Source organism: Enhydra lutris, unplaced genomic scaffold (genome assembly GCF_002288905.1).
Source record: "Enhydra lutris kenyoni isolate GAN:26980312 unplaced genomic scaffold, ASM228890v2 scaffoldscaffold14, whole genome shotgun sequence".
Taxonomy (NCBI): Eukaryota; Metazoa; Chordata; class Mammalia; order Carnivora; family Mustelidae; genus Enhydra; species Enhydra lutris.
Genome location: NW_019154098.1, coordinates 30271711 through 30286958, shown reverse-complemented (window position 1 = coordinate 30286958; position 15248 = coordinate 30271711). Strand labels below are relative to the sequence as shown.

Here is a 15248-nt window from a genome sequence, read left to right as displayed (position 1 = left end):
TTGATACCAATCTCTTATCAAAATGTTTTGCAAGTATTTTTTCCCATTTCAGAGTTTGTCTTTCATCCTGGTTTATGGGTTTTTTTTTGCTTTACAAAAGTTTTTTTAGATGTAATCCCACTTGTTTATTTTGTTGCTCCTTGTGACTTTTAGGTGTGATTTCCAAAAAATCATTACCAGGGACCATGTCAAGGAGCTTTTATCCTATTTTTTTTCTAATATTTTCATGGTTTTAGGTCTCACACTTAAGTCTTAACCCATTTTTTTTTAAAAACCATTAAACCTTTATTTGCATATAAACAGTTCACTGTTTTTATTTACATAACCACCTGTCTCCTAGACAAGCAATGTTAACAAACATAAAGCAAAGATGCCTTGTTGATGACAATCCTATTCAATTTTCTTTTTTGGAGGGTCTTCTCAGCAGCCAGTTATCACATGGCAATTTTCACAGTTTCAAAGAACTTTTCTTCATTTTAAAACAAAAAAGTGTTACACCTGGTGGTAGTTATTGTCAAATAGTTCAATCAACCTTATATTCGCTTTTATAATATAACTTCAAGTATGCGTATTATTTAACCAACACAAACCTCAAAAACAAAAACCCAACAACTAAACACTATCCCATTTCTGGTGCCATGAGACGCAAGAGTACCACCTATTTTTCAGTTTTAGTGGTTAAAAATGGAATCCAGTTTTAGCACCCATCTACAGGAGTTAGAGGTTAATGACAACATATGATCTACTTACTGGAAGGTAGCAATCTTAATATCCCCTCAGAAGGACATCTGTTCCTTATACTGCATCCTGGCTCATGGAAAAGAATAATATTAATGGGGGCAGGGGGAAGGACAGACTTTTAGTTAAGGCTTTTTAGTACTTAAATCACTTAAATACTAATGTCATATTTCCCTAAAGTATAGAATTATATCACATATAAAATATCTCAAGGAATTATGTGGTTGCAGATACATCAGGATGGACCACATTTAAAATGTTAAACATGGCTTAAATTTAGAACAGAGGAAAATCAGGAAAATTAATGCTAGTGATCAAAATCCCATCTTTTTAGCCAAAATGCTATGTCATCACTCCATTTCAAAAATGAAATGACAGATTCTAAACGAGTGATAACTTTTTACATAAAAACACACAAAACTGTGAATAACTATATCAGTTATTAGACATGGTGAATACAAGCAAAGAAAATAAAGTGCACCTTTACAATATATAAAATTATAGACCCAGTAATCACCTTTTAAAATTGGTAAATAGACTGAAATATAAAAAGTACCTGACATAGCAAAGTTAGATAGAAACGAAAAAAATTTCAGTTGAAAAATAACAATTTTTCAGTACAGCAGAGGGACAAATAACCTTTTATTAAAGCTATTAGATTTGGAGACTCTTGAATATTTCGATTTTGCATAGGAGAAAGGAAAGCCATTCTTCTAGAAGGCACTAACTGACTTCAATGTGCAAGCAACTTCATAAAGAAAATATGTGTCATAGGACTGCTGGATCTTTTGTTTTATTCCTTACTCTGCAGGGGAGACTGACTGTGCAGTATTGCTGAGGAACTCTATCAGTCAGCAGGCTCTCCCACATCCTCTTCAGGGTGCTCAGTCCACAGTGTCACAGATCTCCTTTACTTTCTGGTGGAAGTCTTCTGGTTGATCTGCATACACATAATGCCCTGCCCCAAGAATGGCTATTGTCTTCACAAATGAATGTGGTTGTAAAGACTGGATGCTGTTGCCAGAATTGCCATCTATGCAGGATCAGGCGCCATAGATCACTGAAACTGGAATGTCAGGGTGCATTTTACCAGTTCGCTGGAGCACTGGCCTTTTTGCCCATCCATCAGGAAGAGTCATATTTTTGAATGCTGTCTCACCACTTGGAGTCTGCACATTACGGTGGTAGATGTATTCTGTCATGGTGTCATCTTCAAACACTGATGAATACTTCCATTTGAAATCAGGCCTTAAACACTGCACTAGACTTAAGCCAAAGGGTCCTGCAATCCTGAGGCCAGCTAAAGGATTAAAGGGAGTCAGTGCTTCTCCCAAGGCTCTGATCCACACTGATCACACTCTGATCAGCAAGGTCTAGTGGCTCAGGAAAACCCCAAGGCTCCACTAAAATGAGATGATTAACCCTTGACAGGTACTTCAGTGAATAAGCAGCAGCAAGAACCCACCCAAGTTGTGCCCAAGCAAGATCACTTTGTCCAATCCTAGAGCACATCTCCATTCTTCAATGGATTCCACAAATTGATTTTCCACTTCTGCATCATTGTCAAATCTAGCCTACTACTTTGTCCAAAGCCCGACAGGTCAAAAACATAGATAGGTCTATCGGTGCAAAGATCTCCAAAAGTCAGTGCCCTAAATGACCTCATTTTACCTTAATTTCCTCTTTATAAGCCCTATCTCCAAATACAGTCATATTCTGAGATACTTAGGGTTAGGACTTCCAGTTTATGAATTTGGGGGGTGGGGTGTGGTCACAGTTCAGCCAATAAAGAGGAGTGACTGCTTAATGGGTATGAGTCTTTCTTTTAGGGTGATGAAAATGTTCTGGAACTAGATAGTGGTGATGGTTGCAAGCATTGTGGATGTACTAAATGACATTGAATTGCACCCTTAAAATGGTTAATATGGTAAATTTTATGCTGTGTGTATCTTGCCACAATAAAAAGTCATTACCTAGTCATATTGATTTCATCTTGTAAAATGAATCATATCAGTGTACATTTGCCATCTCTACCACTCTAGCCAAAGCCAGAATTATTTCTTGCATGATATATGTCAAAAGTTTCAAACTATTCCTTGTTTCCACCCTTGCTCTGCTCCAATTTGTTCTCTGCTCTGAAGCCAGCCTGGTCTTTTGGAAATGTGGATTTAATTATGTCACTCCCCAAATTAAAACATTTCAATGATTCCTCATTTTATTTAAAATCAAGTCCCAAATTTCTGTCTGTGGCTACAGGCCCATTATGCTCAGGTCTTTGTCTATACCTCAGCTGTGTTTCTCCCCCACTCCCTAAATTTGCTCTAATCTCAACCTGTCATCTTTTAACTTTTATCAAGCCAGGATCTTTCTTATCTCCTGCTACTGCATATTACATTCCTTTCACCCCCACTGCCCTGCCTCCACTCTTGGCCTACCTAAAATCTATCATCATTAACTTAACTTAACTTAAATGTCACTTCCTCAGAGAGATTTTTCTCTGATTTTTCCATTTAAATTATTCTTTTTTATAACATCCTCTTTCTTTCTTCAAAGTACAGAGATAATTAAAAATTACCTGTGTACTTTTATCTGTTTAATGTCTATCTCTTCTACCAGATTATAAGCCCTGTGAGAACAGGAACCATGTGTGTTTGGCTAACTACTTATCCTCAGCATGTAGTACATAGTTGGCATTGAATATTTTTCATTCAAAAATATTATTTGATAAATAAATGAAAATGTTAATAGATTTAGACTAGAACATTTCAAAAGCTTTAGCCACCAAGTGATAATGTGGTTTATAATTAAATTTTTCTTTTCCTTAATTTCAGTGATTTTCTTTTCCTTAATTTCAGTGACAGACTCTTACTTAAATAATCTCACAGTGGCTCTCAAAAGCTTCTAGTAAAGCATGCAGCAAGCACCAACTTCTGCTGAAACAAGAGAAGGACTCAAGAAAGAGACAAATGGGCATAAATAAAACAGAGTACATAATAGATTTAATCAGTAAAATGAGAAGTTAGTCTTTTGTTTTCTTTGACAAGTGTATTAAATAAAAGAAGAAGATAAAATAATGTGAAAGAAGGAAAAATTTAGCTACAGATAAGGAATATCAAGAAATCTTGACAGAATGCTATGAATAACTTTTTGCTCAAAAAAGAAATATAATAAAAACAAAGAATATGAGTAATTAAGAAAGTATAAATTACTTTAAATTACTTGAGAGGAAGTAAAAATTGAATACATCAATAGCTATATTTAAAAAATCTATCCCTATAAAAGATATGAGCTCAAAATGAATTTATAGGCCAATTCTGTTTAAAATTTTTTAAGTTTTATTTATTTATTTATTTATTTATTTATTTGAGAGAGAGAGATAGCATGAGTGGGGGGAGAGAGAGAATCTCAAGCAGACTCTGCACTGAGCACAGAGCTGGAGCTCGATCTTACAACTCTGAGATCATGTTCTATGCCAAAACCAAGAGTCAGATGCTCAACCAACTGAGCCACCCAGGTGCCCCAAATTCTAACTTTAAAGAAAAGAAAAGTACTCTGTTAAATAATCTTTTTAAGGCATTAAGATGTTGAAAACTTCAAAACTTGAAAAAGAAAAGAATACCAAAAATAGGAAAGCTATAGATTAATCTCATTTATAAACATAAGTAAAAATATCTTAAGTTGAATAGTCACAGATGAAAACCAGTAATTTTTGAGAGAATTATATAAATGCCCCAACATGATTATTCTAGAAGTGTAATAATGTTTTAGCACTTGGAAATATATTTATGTAATTCAATCAGATTAACAGATTTAGAGAACATTATACAATTATCTTATTAAAAGGGCATTTCTTATGAATCAATACCATTCTTAATAAAGCCAAACTAGGAATAGATATATTCCTTCTTAGTTTAGTTTTTTTTTTTTTTAAGATTTTATTTATTTATTTGACAGACAGAGATCACAAGTAGGCAGAGAGGCAGGCAGAGAGAGAGGAGGAAGCAGGCTCCCTGCTGAGCAGAGAGCCTGATGCGGGGCTCGATCCCAGGACTCTGGGATCACGACCTGAGCCGAAGGCAGAGGCTTTAACCCACTGAGCCACCCAGGGCCCCTTAGTTTAGTTTTTTAAAAAATCTGTCAGATCAACTTAGCAAATATATAAAGGTGAAATAATAAAAACATTCCCACTGAAATCTTGACCAAAATAAGGATCCTTAAAGCTATCATGACTACTAGAACCAGGAGTCCTAACCAATGCAACAAGGCAAGAAAAGAAAATGAGTTAGAAGTATTCAAACAAGGGACTCAAACTTATTTGTGCAATAGAATTGCAAAAGAGAAGGAACAAAATGATAATTTTAGTAAAATGGATTGATATAATGTCAACACATAAAAATCAATCCCCCTTTTTTTTTAAAGATTTTATTTATTTATTTATTTGACAGAGAGAGCACAAGCAGAGGGAGCAGCAGGCAGAGAGAGAGGGAGAAGCGAGAAGCAGGCTCCCCACTGAGCAAGGAGCCCAATGGAGGGCTCTATCCCAGGACCCTGGGATTATGAAGGCAGATGTGCTTAACTGAGAAGCCACCCAGGTGCCCCAGTCTCTTTTCTATATATAAGTAAAAAACTAATTAGAAAAATGGAAGATCCAACTCAATGAGAATAAAAATGATTAAAATATTCATGAGTCAACTTAGCAGAGTACGTAAGACATTTATAGGGGAAATCATATGATTTTGCTCAAGTTTCTATAATAAAGCCTGAGTAAAGAAGTCTTGGGATAAGACAACTCAATAGTATAAATAAATGTGCAAATAAATATGTAGTTTAAATGCAATATGAACTAAAATCCCAACAAGATTTTTTCAATGATAGTTTCAACTATCTTTTAAAATTCATCTGAAAGAGAAAACATTCAAGGATATCCTAAAAAGAAAAGTTGAGAAAGAAAGATAAACAATGAGTATAAGATGGGGAGGATGGTCATTCCTTTGTTTTTTATTTTTTTTCCTTAAAGAAGAAAGAATTTCTGCTCCTCCTTGGAAGGTAGTATTATTGGAGTAAATATTCCAAGAAAATTGGTTTAGGATGCTGGCATTCTTTTCCTTGAACTGTTTGAGTAATTGCTTTGCAGATCTCACCCTCCCCACAGTTAGATCCTAAGCACTAGATCTGTAGGGAAGAAATAGAAAGCCTCACTTTGGCCCCAAGCCAGACTATATCCTCTTACACAATATATTGGAAGTTCTATATTTTGGGGAGATTATTAGGCACCACTCAGCCAGTGTAAACATCATGCTGCACATTTTCATCCTTATTGGATTCTAAGTGCTTATTATCAATTTTTGAGGAATCTAAAGAGGAGGATGATGAGTAATCACCAATCCTAAATCTCCAAGAAGTAAGATGCCCTATTGGAATCTCAAAATGAACCAAAAGGCAAAAAGATACCTGTTAATTTTAGATACAATTAGATTTCTAATAATGAGAAGATGATATTGAGGTAATCAGCTATCCATTTGTTCTTAAAAAAATTAAATCTCTACCTCACAGCAAACATAAAAATAACTTGAATAATTAAATAAGTACAATTACAAAAACCTACAGATTTCTTAAAGGAATGTACAGAAGGTTATTTTGACAATCATGAAGCTGAGGAGATCTATGAAAGCCATTAAACTCCAAACCCATAAAAAAAATTTAACAGCTTCATCTTACAAATCTTATAAACAAAACTGAATAATTTCTGGACAGTGAGATACAACAACCAGATTTAAAGTAACAGACTGGAAGAAAATATTTGCAACAGATATGACAGAGAAAGAACCATCAGGATTCCTATAGTTCAATAAGGAAAAGCAAGTAGCCTAATAAGAAAAATAAACAATAGTTACAAACTGGCAGTTCTTAAAAAAATGGCCAGCATACATCTGAAAACATGCTTAAACTCACTAACAGAATTTAAAGTGACAAATTTCCTGCATCAGATTAGCAAAACTAAAAAAGTGTTGTATGTATGTCTAAAAAAGACTAGTATGTAAACTGGTGCTCTAATAAACTGTTGGTCAGTATTTAACTTAGTTCAATCTTTCCAAGGTTAATTTGACAATATTTTTTGAATTTAAGATTTACATATTCTTTCACCAACAATTAATTCTGTCTTTAAAAATCCATGTTTAATGGTTCACCCGGGTGACTTGGTTGGTTGAGCCTCTCTCTGGCTCTTAACTTTGGCTCAGGTCATGATCTCAAGATCCTGAGATCAAGCCCCAGTCCAGTCTGGCTCCATGCTCAGCGGGGAGTCTGCTGGAGATGCTCTCTTCTCCTTTCCCTCTGCCCCTCCCCCACCCTCTCTATTTCTTTCTCATTCTCTCTCAAATAAATAAATTAATCTTTAAAAAAAAAAATTCATGTTTAATGTTCCTGTCCTCCCCTGCAGTGATGTTCCTGCTAGATCTCCACCCCTTAGTGTGAAAGATCACAACTCACATGCTCAGTTTCAGCCAGGACAGTTCCCTAGGCTACAGCTGAGGTTCTCCTCACCTGTTCAGCAGTAGCTTCTCATCCATACCCCAGGTGGCTGGGTTAAAAGGAGCACGGATTGCATGGAGCACTGGGTGTGGTGCAAAAACAATGAATACTGTTACGCTGGAAAGAAATAAAAAATTTTTAAAAAAAGGATAAAATGAAATAAGTAGGTACTAGTATTTTTGCTGATATCCTTTTCTTGACAATACCATTTTATATTTAATCAGAATTTTCCCCTTACAAAATAAAAAAAATAAATTCTTTAAAAAAAAAAAAGGAGCTTCCATTCTCAGCCCCATTGTGTGATAGAATCAGAACCCTCTCCCACAACCATCTAGGCAAAAGGTGAAAAACTCAGCTGCCTGCTGAGTTTCGGAAAGTAAAAGAAATGAATGAAGCAAGGAGAGTAGAAGTATATATGTTAGTGGTAGACTTTGAAAGAAAACTGCAGAGCATCTACTCTGGCCAAAGTAACCCATATTAATATGTGAAATATCCTAATTTTTAAGTAGTTCACTAATTTTAGTTGGCTCAATGAAACAAGGAAAATATAATTCGTGGAGAGAAAAGGAAACATAATTTGACTCATGAGCAATTTCTTGATAAGCCCCTAACCTAGCAGTGGCTACCCATCCAGTATTACCCTCATTCATGATTAGTTTCCCATAGTGGCTCTTAGTGCCCTGATTTGCCCACACACCTTAGATAAGACCATCACAGTTCAAAGAAGGCTTTAGAATGACTGATCTTCCAAAAGAAAAAGGGTCTTATTAGGTTGCCTTTTTCAGAAGCACCTTGGCTCCTCTGCAGGCAGTATATACCTCTCTGCTGTGACAATTTTGCATACCAAGGAGATGGGGTTGTGGTGAACAGTATTTAATTAAACCACTAAGGTTCCTGGGGCTCGTCCCTCAAACCAGAATGACTGCTCATCCTTTTAATACAAAGTCACTCAAATGACTCAACCAGAACAATGTAAATCTCTTCCTCCAGAAAGCGATGCATATGATAAATCATGCATTGAAAAAAATTAATGTTCTACTAATGCCCCAACCACATGAGGACTAGTACAAAAGCCACACATTTAAAGAGTAGGCAAACAACAAGCAAAAAATGTGTTCTGCTCAGAGATAAAGAGTTAAGGGATCACAACCTCCAATTTAAAGACCAAGTTGAGAGAGTAAGGCACTGTTTTCAGAGTAATGAATCACATTTTTTCTGCCCCACAGAATTCTAATGCTGTCAAGTATGGTAAGATAGATGATCCTATTTAAAATTATATTTTACAAAGCAAAACAGATATAACTCAGTAACTGTGCATCTAATTGACTTAATTGCCTCATTTATCACATGACTTAAGTGAGCTGATGTTTTCTACTCTGCTTCACCCATGTAATTCTTGTAATATAAGAGCTGAGACATGGTGCCAGGCATGAGCGAGAAATCCTCTCTCCTGAGAAAAGATATCATTGGAGTGATGTTGGCTTTGGGTTCCAGTTTATTGAAAAATCAATGTCCATTTGAGCGACCTACACATATGGCTTTCTTCCAGGCTGATGATGGCTTTGGGAGGCTGGCTATCACCTAATGAAGTCAGATCAGCTTACCCAGCACCCAAGTTACAGTTGGCAAAGTGACTTTGTCATTAAAATCCAGTTTATCATTCTTGTTGGTGTTTTTCTTTCCATCTCACCCTCTGCTATCCGTTTCTCCTGAAGCCACAGTATTGTTTTTCTCTGTAGATAAGAGACCAATGGCTCCAGTTTTAACATTTCAAAGGAACGCTGTATGATGTTTGGGGCTCAAAGGATAAACAACCTTTTCATATGTATGTGTCTGTCATTAAAGGCAGGAAAATACATACATGCCTAGATAGTCCCACTCAGTCTTGACTCATAATAGACATTTTTACAAGTCAGAGCCAGGTTTGTAATAGGCTCAATTGAAATTCATCAGTTTAGCTGTCATGGGTAAATCAACAAGGCTGTTTATCTAATGTGTTGATATGTTCTAATAAACAGTCCAGCTGACGTTTTACATGAGGCTTTTTAAAAAAATTAATTACCAGTAAAGTAATACCATTTCCCCATTATTAAATGAAGTGACAGTCTAAATTGCAATACTATTTTCCCCCAATGTTCTCTTTCCCTGGAGAATACCCCCAGACAGATAGTCACTGGCATCAGAAGCTCTGGTATGGCAGTGGTTCCCCTCAACCCCCCTGCCCGAATCTGCCAAAAGCAACAAATAATTCTGTTAGGAAGTGCCAGACCAGTCACTAAGCATGGCTACCAAGTTCTTACTTGGGTCTGTTACATGAAGACCTCCCTCTCTAATAGTTAAGCATATTTTGATCACAGGTAACAAAACTAACTGACTGATGATAGGGGAAAAAACAAAAAGAAAAATTTATATATATAAATGTGCAAGGATAGCAGGAGGTCACAGAATCAATGGGAAGATAAACAACCAGGCATAAAACTGGATATGAACCAAGGCATTTTTATGCCAAGAGGGAAGAAGCCAAGGTCTTTTAGCCCAAACAGGCTGGTCTGGAGCTGTGGCCACAGACAGGGCACTGTGGCTGCTTGCTGCTGCTGTGAAAGAATCTAAATGTCTTTATATCCCTTGCTAAAGAGTCACAGTCCCATGTTGGAGCCTCTGGTTGATCGGGATATAACTTGTAGTCAAAACAAGATATTGGAAACAACAGAGTACATAGTCATTTGTGTTTAGCATGTCTAAAGAAACAAGCATCTAAAAGTTTGCAATGGCTATAACATGTCTGAATGGATAAGTGGTATGAACTCTAGGTGATCATGGACATTTTGAAGGATTCAGGCTCACCACCATCTTAACCAGTGAAGAAATGCAGTCTACTGGGAGTCATGTTAAGAATTTTACATAAAGAAACATGTAAAATGTTTCCTGTAGGAGGCATAATAAATAGAGAACCAAAGGACAGGGGAATAGGCTAGTTAGGAAGCAGAGGCTCTAACAAAAATCTCAAGGTTAGAATAAATTTAAATAAGACATAAATTCACAGTGTTTTATAGTTGTAGTAAGGCATGTCAGCAAATGATTTTAGTATACACACATGTGCACACATATGCACACACACACGATTTCTATACCTATATGGAAATTACTGTTCTTACACAGTATTTTACTGGACCAATAACAAAACTCCCATATAGTCCTTGGTTAAAGCAGTATGTTTGATTCTGGCCTACAGATTTATTTTAAAGGACTTCACGTGGGAGAAGTGAAAGGAATTTGCATTTATTGAGTGTTCATGGTATTTTAAGCATTTTTCTATGTCATATCAATTAATCGCAACATACCTTCAAGCTAAGTATGAGCTGCTCAAGTTAAAGATAATAAAGATGAAGTTCAGAGAATGTAGGACGTTTGCCCAAGGTCACATAAAGCAAAAACTGATTTTGCGTGTATGTGTGTATGAGAAAGTTGCATATACTCCTGGACCTTATGTTCTCATCTCCCACCCCTCAGTCTGACTTCTGACCCCATCATTTCAGTAAAACAACTCTAACAAAGGTTATCAGCAGTTTTATGTGACTAAACTCAATGGATGCTTTTTAGTGCTCATCTTACATCATTTCAGCAGCATCTTACATTCTGTACAATTCCCTCTTTGGAAACACTCTTGTCTAGGTCAACTCAGCTGCTATATCAAAATACCATAGACTGGGTGTTTTAAACAACAGAAAATTATTTTCTCACCCTTCCAGAAGCTGGAATATCAGGATCAAGGTTCCAACAGTTTTGGTTCCTGGTGAGAACCCACTTACTTGCTTTCATAGGGCTACCATCTTGCTGTGGGCTCATATGATCTGTTCTTTGTAGGAACAAGAAGAGAAAGAAGCCTCTTGTGTTTCTTTCTCTTCTTATAGGCACAAATCTCATCATAGGGGCTCTACCCTCATGACCTCATCCAAACCTAATTACCTCCTCGCCTCCAAATACTATCATGTTGGGGATTAGGATTTCAGTATATGAATTTTTGGAGGGCACAAACATTCACCCCATGAGAACTCTCTTCTGCAGGGTGCCACATTTGCATGGTTACCCTTTTCCCTCACTGGGTACTCCTGTTCTGTACCTTTTCTAACATTATCCATTCTTATTTGCATTCCTCTCTTATTATTCTTGTTACTCCTGGATAATTTTATCCATGCCTACCTTTAATAACTACCAAGGAGCATATGTCTCATGAATTTATCTCTAGACCAGACCTCTGTGGAAAAAGGCAGCCACATGACATTGTTGAGGAAGAATACTCAAGTAGAAGGAGAAGAAACTATAAAGGTCTTGAGATGGACATGAGTTTTACATGTTGTGGAACCTAAATATAAGCCAGTATGGCTGGAGTGTAGTGAAAGAGAAGGATAGTGGAGGGAGGTGAGGTTAGAAAGGTCTACAAGACAATGACATTCAGATTATATCTCTGGAGTAAGAAAGAGGTAAAACAATAAAAAAAAGAAAGCTGGGTTAGCAATTAAAGGAAAAGTTATAAGAAGAGTTAAATAATGGGTTTTCATTGTACCTCCTGAAACACAAGGAATAGAAAGCTGGCCTGGCATATTCTAAATCTTGGTTTCTACTTTCATACTTTCCCTTTTTAGGGGAAGTTTGGAGGCAGATGTGGTGGGCCTTTATCTGATGTCTATAAAATCACCCTATAGTAAAATGACAAAGACTGATGAGTTCAGAAAATTGGAAGAGGACTAGAAATTTTGGCTAGAATATTTCTCGTATACAAAGGATTGAACATAGAAATTCTATTGACATCTAATTGCTGGCATGTGTAGGCTGATAAGTGTTACCAAATGCCTTCCTAAATAAGTATGGGGTGGTGTGGAAAGAAATGTTTCTCTGTTGGCTAAATGCTGAAAGCAGTAACCTATTAAGAGAATTATTCTCAGAGACTGAATGCTAATTGATTTTATGTGCATGTCAAGAAGCCGATCAATGACAGGCTTGCCACAAAATAGCAGAGCAAAGAAAAATATACAAAGCAGATTGTAGTCAAATGTGGAAAGCATCTGATCTTATCACTGAAAATATCTAGTTTAATGAACATTTTACCAGTTTGGTATGCATAAATTCCATAAAACCTATAAACTGGAATCTCTTTAATTTCACTCTGAACAATTATAGATACATATAAATTTTTTAATTAAAGGAAACCAACTTTATAACTTCATAATCTTAAAAATTTTCTTATTGAAGTGGAATTCATATAATATAAAATTAACCATTTTAAAGTGCATAATTCAGTGGCATGTGTACATTCACAATGTTGTACAACCATCGCTATCTAGTTTGAAACCATATAGTTCCAAAAAGTGGTAACAACCCAAATGTCCTTTAACAGATGAATGAGTAAACAAAATGTGATATATCCATACGATCAAATATCATTCAGGTGTAAAAAAGAGTGAAGTACTAATACATACTGCAATGTGGATGAACCTAGACAACATGCTAAGTGAAAAAAAACAGACACAAGAGGTCACATTATACGATTTCATTTATATGAACTTTCCAGATTAGGCAAATCCATAGAAACTTTAGAATTTCTTATATAATGAATGATGGTTGACTTCTCCTTTAAGAACTCTGAACTTCTGTGAATGTAGGGACTGTACCATATTCATCTGTGTTTCCTCAGTCCAAAATATAGTTCCTGGCACATAAAGAACCCACTATATCAATACAGTCTACTTATCATAGAATTAGAACCATGAGGATACATCTATATATCTATATCTATACATAATATTTGCAGGTATTTATCACAAAGACTTGACCTTACACAATTAATGGAAATAAGAGAAATAGTATATGTGATGTTTAGTTGCCAAGTCTAGTGCTGGAAACTGATGTCCACATGCAGGTAGTTGGGAAGAAAAGATGGTTGTGAAGTCAGGGAAACAAATATAAATTGGAACCTGTGGGTTTGAATTGGAATCCTTAAGAATGAACCAAAACCTCTATAGGTTCTTCATCACCTCCAAGTTTACAATTTTGATAAAGGTTTTCTTCAGAAGCTAGTGGCCCATTCCCTTAGAGCTAAACACACACCTGGACCAGGAGTTAGAGAACTTAGAGCAGGAGGTGCAGTAGGATCGCCAGGAGTTGCTGCGGCCACCCTCCAGCCAGGAAGCCGGGGAATTCATTCCAACAGGCAGGAGTCGCAAAAGCATCTTGTGCCGCACCAACCTTCTCAGCACCAGGTGATAGCTGGGACTTCACTTCTATCTTCCCTGTCAGCGTCTGACCTAATCCCATGAAGGAAAGATGGATGCTGGGAAGTGTAGTTCGAGCTTAGCTAAACTGAGACCATGCTAAGTAATCCCCCACAATTACCAGGAATGTTATGGAATAACTGAGTAAACGAGTGCAAGAAACAGTGCTTTAGCAAGCATTTCTGTAACTTCCTTGTCTGCAGAGTGTGCAAAAAATATTTTTCAAGTACCTGTATAAACCAGAAAATGGACTGGGCACTTTACTGACATGGTTGTTTCATTATACCATCACAACAACCCTATGACATAATCACAATTTTTATTACACAGTTATTTCTTTTTTAAAATTTAATTGCACAATTATTACTTACAAAGATGAAAGAAAAGAAGCACAAATTGTTAAATAGCAATAGGTACTTAGCTTAGGTAGAAAATAAATGAGCTAGAAAAACCAGATTTAGATCTATCCCATTATAAAGCTCATGCTCTGTCTACTATACTGCCCTGCTCCCCACAGACCCACCTTGATTTTCTCTACTTTATGTATAATGAAGTTTTCTGCTGCTTTCCCCTCTTTCCATCTTCTCCTTTTCAAGAAAAAAAAAAAAAAAGTCCCTCCTTTTCTTCCCATGTAAACTGTTATGAGGATGACTGAGTTATATAATTTGTAATTGTTCAGTAGTGCCTGTCAGAGATATTATGAGGCTCAGCATCAGAAAATGACAGACACCTTTCCTTTTCTCCCCTAAGGAATGAATTATTCTCTCCTTCCTTGCTTCGGTACTCTGCCCTCTTCTGTTAAATCCACTTCCATGCTATCAATAATCTTCCATGAAACCATAAACAAGCCAAATTCTGAGGAATTCTTCTCATCTGTTTGTTGATAAGTCCCACATGTTTCAAAAAAGTGTGTTGTTTGGCAATGACATAATGCTTAATATTATGACAAAAAGACTGAATATACAATTTAGCAGATTAAAGAATTGTATTATTTGCCTAAGGTAAAGCATAAGCATGTTAATAGCTGGCATTTTTTTAGCACTAACCATGAGCATAGTCTGAGTTATGAGTTTTATATGAATTCTCTCACTGACTAGCCAGTGGAAGGGTTAATTATGTATAGACATTTTTAAAAATTTTTTATTAACATATAATGTATTATTAGCCCAGGGGTTACAGGTCTGTGAATCGAAAGGATTACACGCTTCACAGCACTCACCATAGCACATACCTTCCCCAATGTCCATAACCCAGCCACCGTTTCCCTACCCCACCCCCCTGCAACCCTCAGTTTGTTTTGTGAGATTAAAAGTCTCTTATGGTTTGTCTCCCTCCTGATCCCATCTTGTTTCATTTTTTCCTTCCCTACCCCCTAAACCCCTCATTTTGCCTCTCAAATTCCTCATATCAGGGAGATCATATGATAATTGTCTTCCTCTGATTGACTTATTTCGCTAAGCATAATAGCCTCTAGTTCCATCCACGTCGTATATTGACATTTTTAAAATTTTTTAAAATTTTTTTATTTTTTTAATTTCTTTTCAGTGTACCAGAATTCATTGTTTATACACCACACCCAGTGCTCCATGCAATACGTGCCCTCCATAATACCCACCCCAGGCTGACACAAATTCCCACCCCCCGCCCCTTCAAAACCCTCAGATTGTTTTTCAGAGTCCATAGTCTCTCATGGTTCATCTCCCCCTCCAT

The 15248-nt window shown here is 36.4% G+C and overlaps 1 pseudogene; it reads right to left on the bottom strand.

The window, feature by feature from the left end:
* Positions 1-1622: 1622 nt before the first annotated feature.
* LOC111146486 lies at positions 1623-2404 on the bottom strand (annotated as a pseudogene).
* Between the last annotated feature and the right edge of the window lie 12844 nt (positions 2405-15248).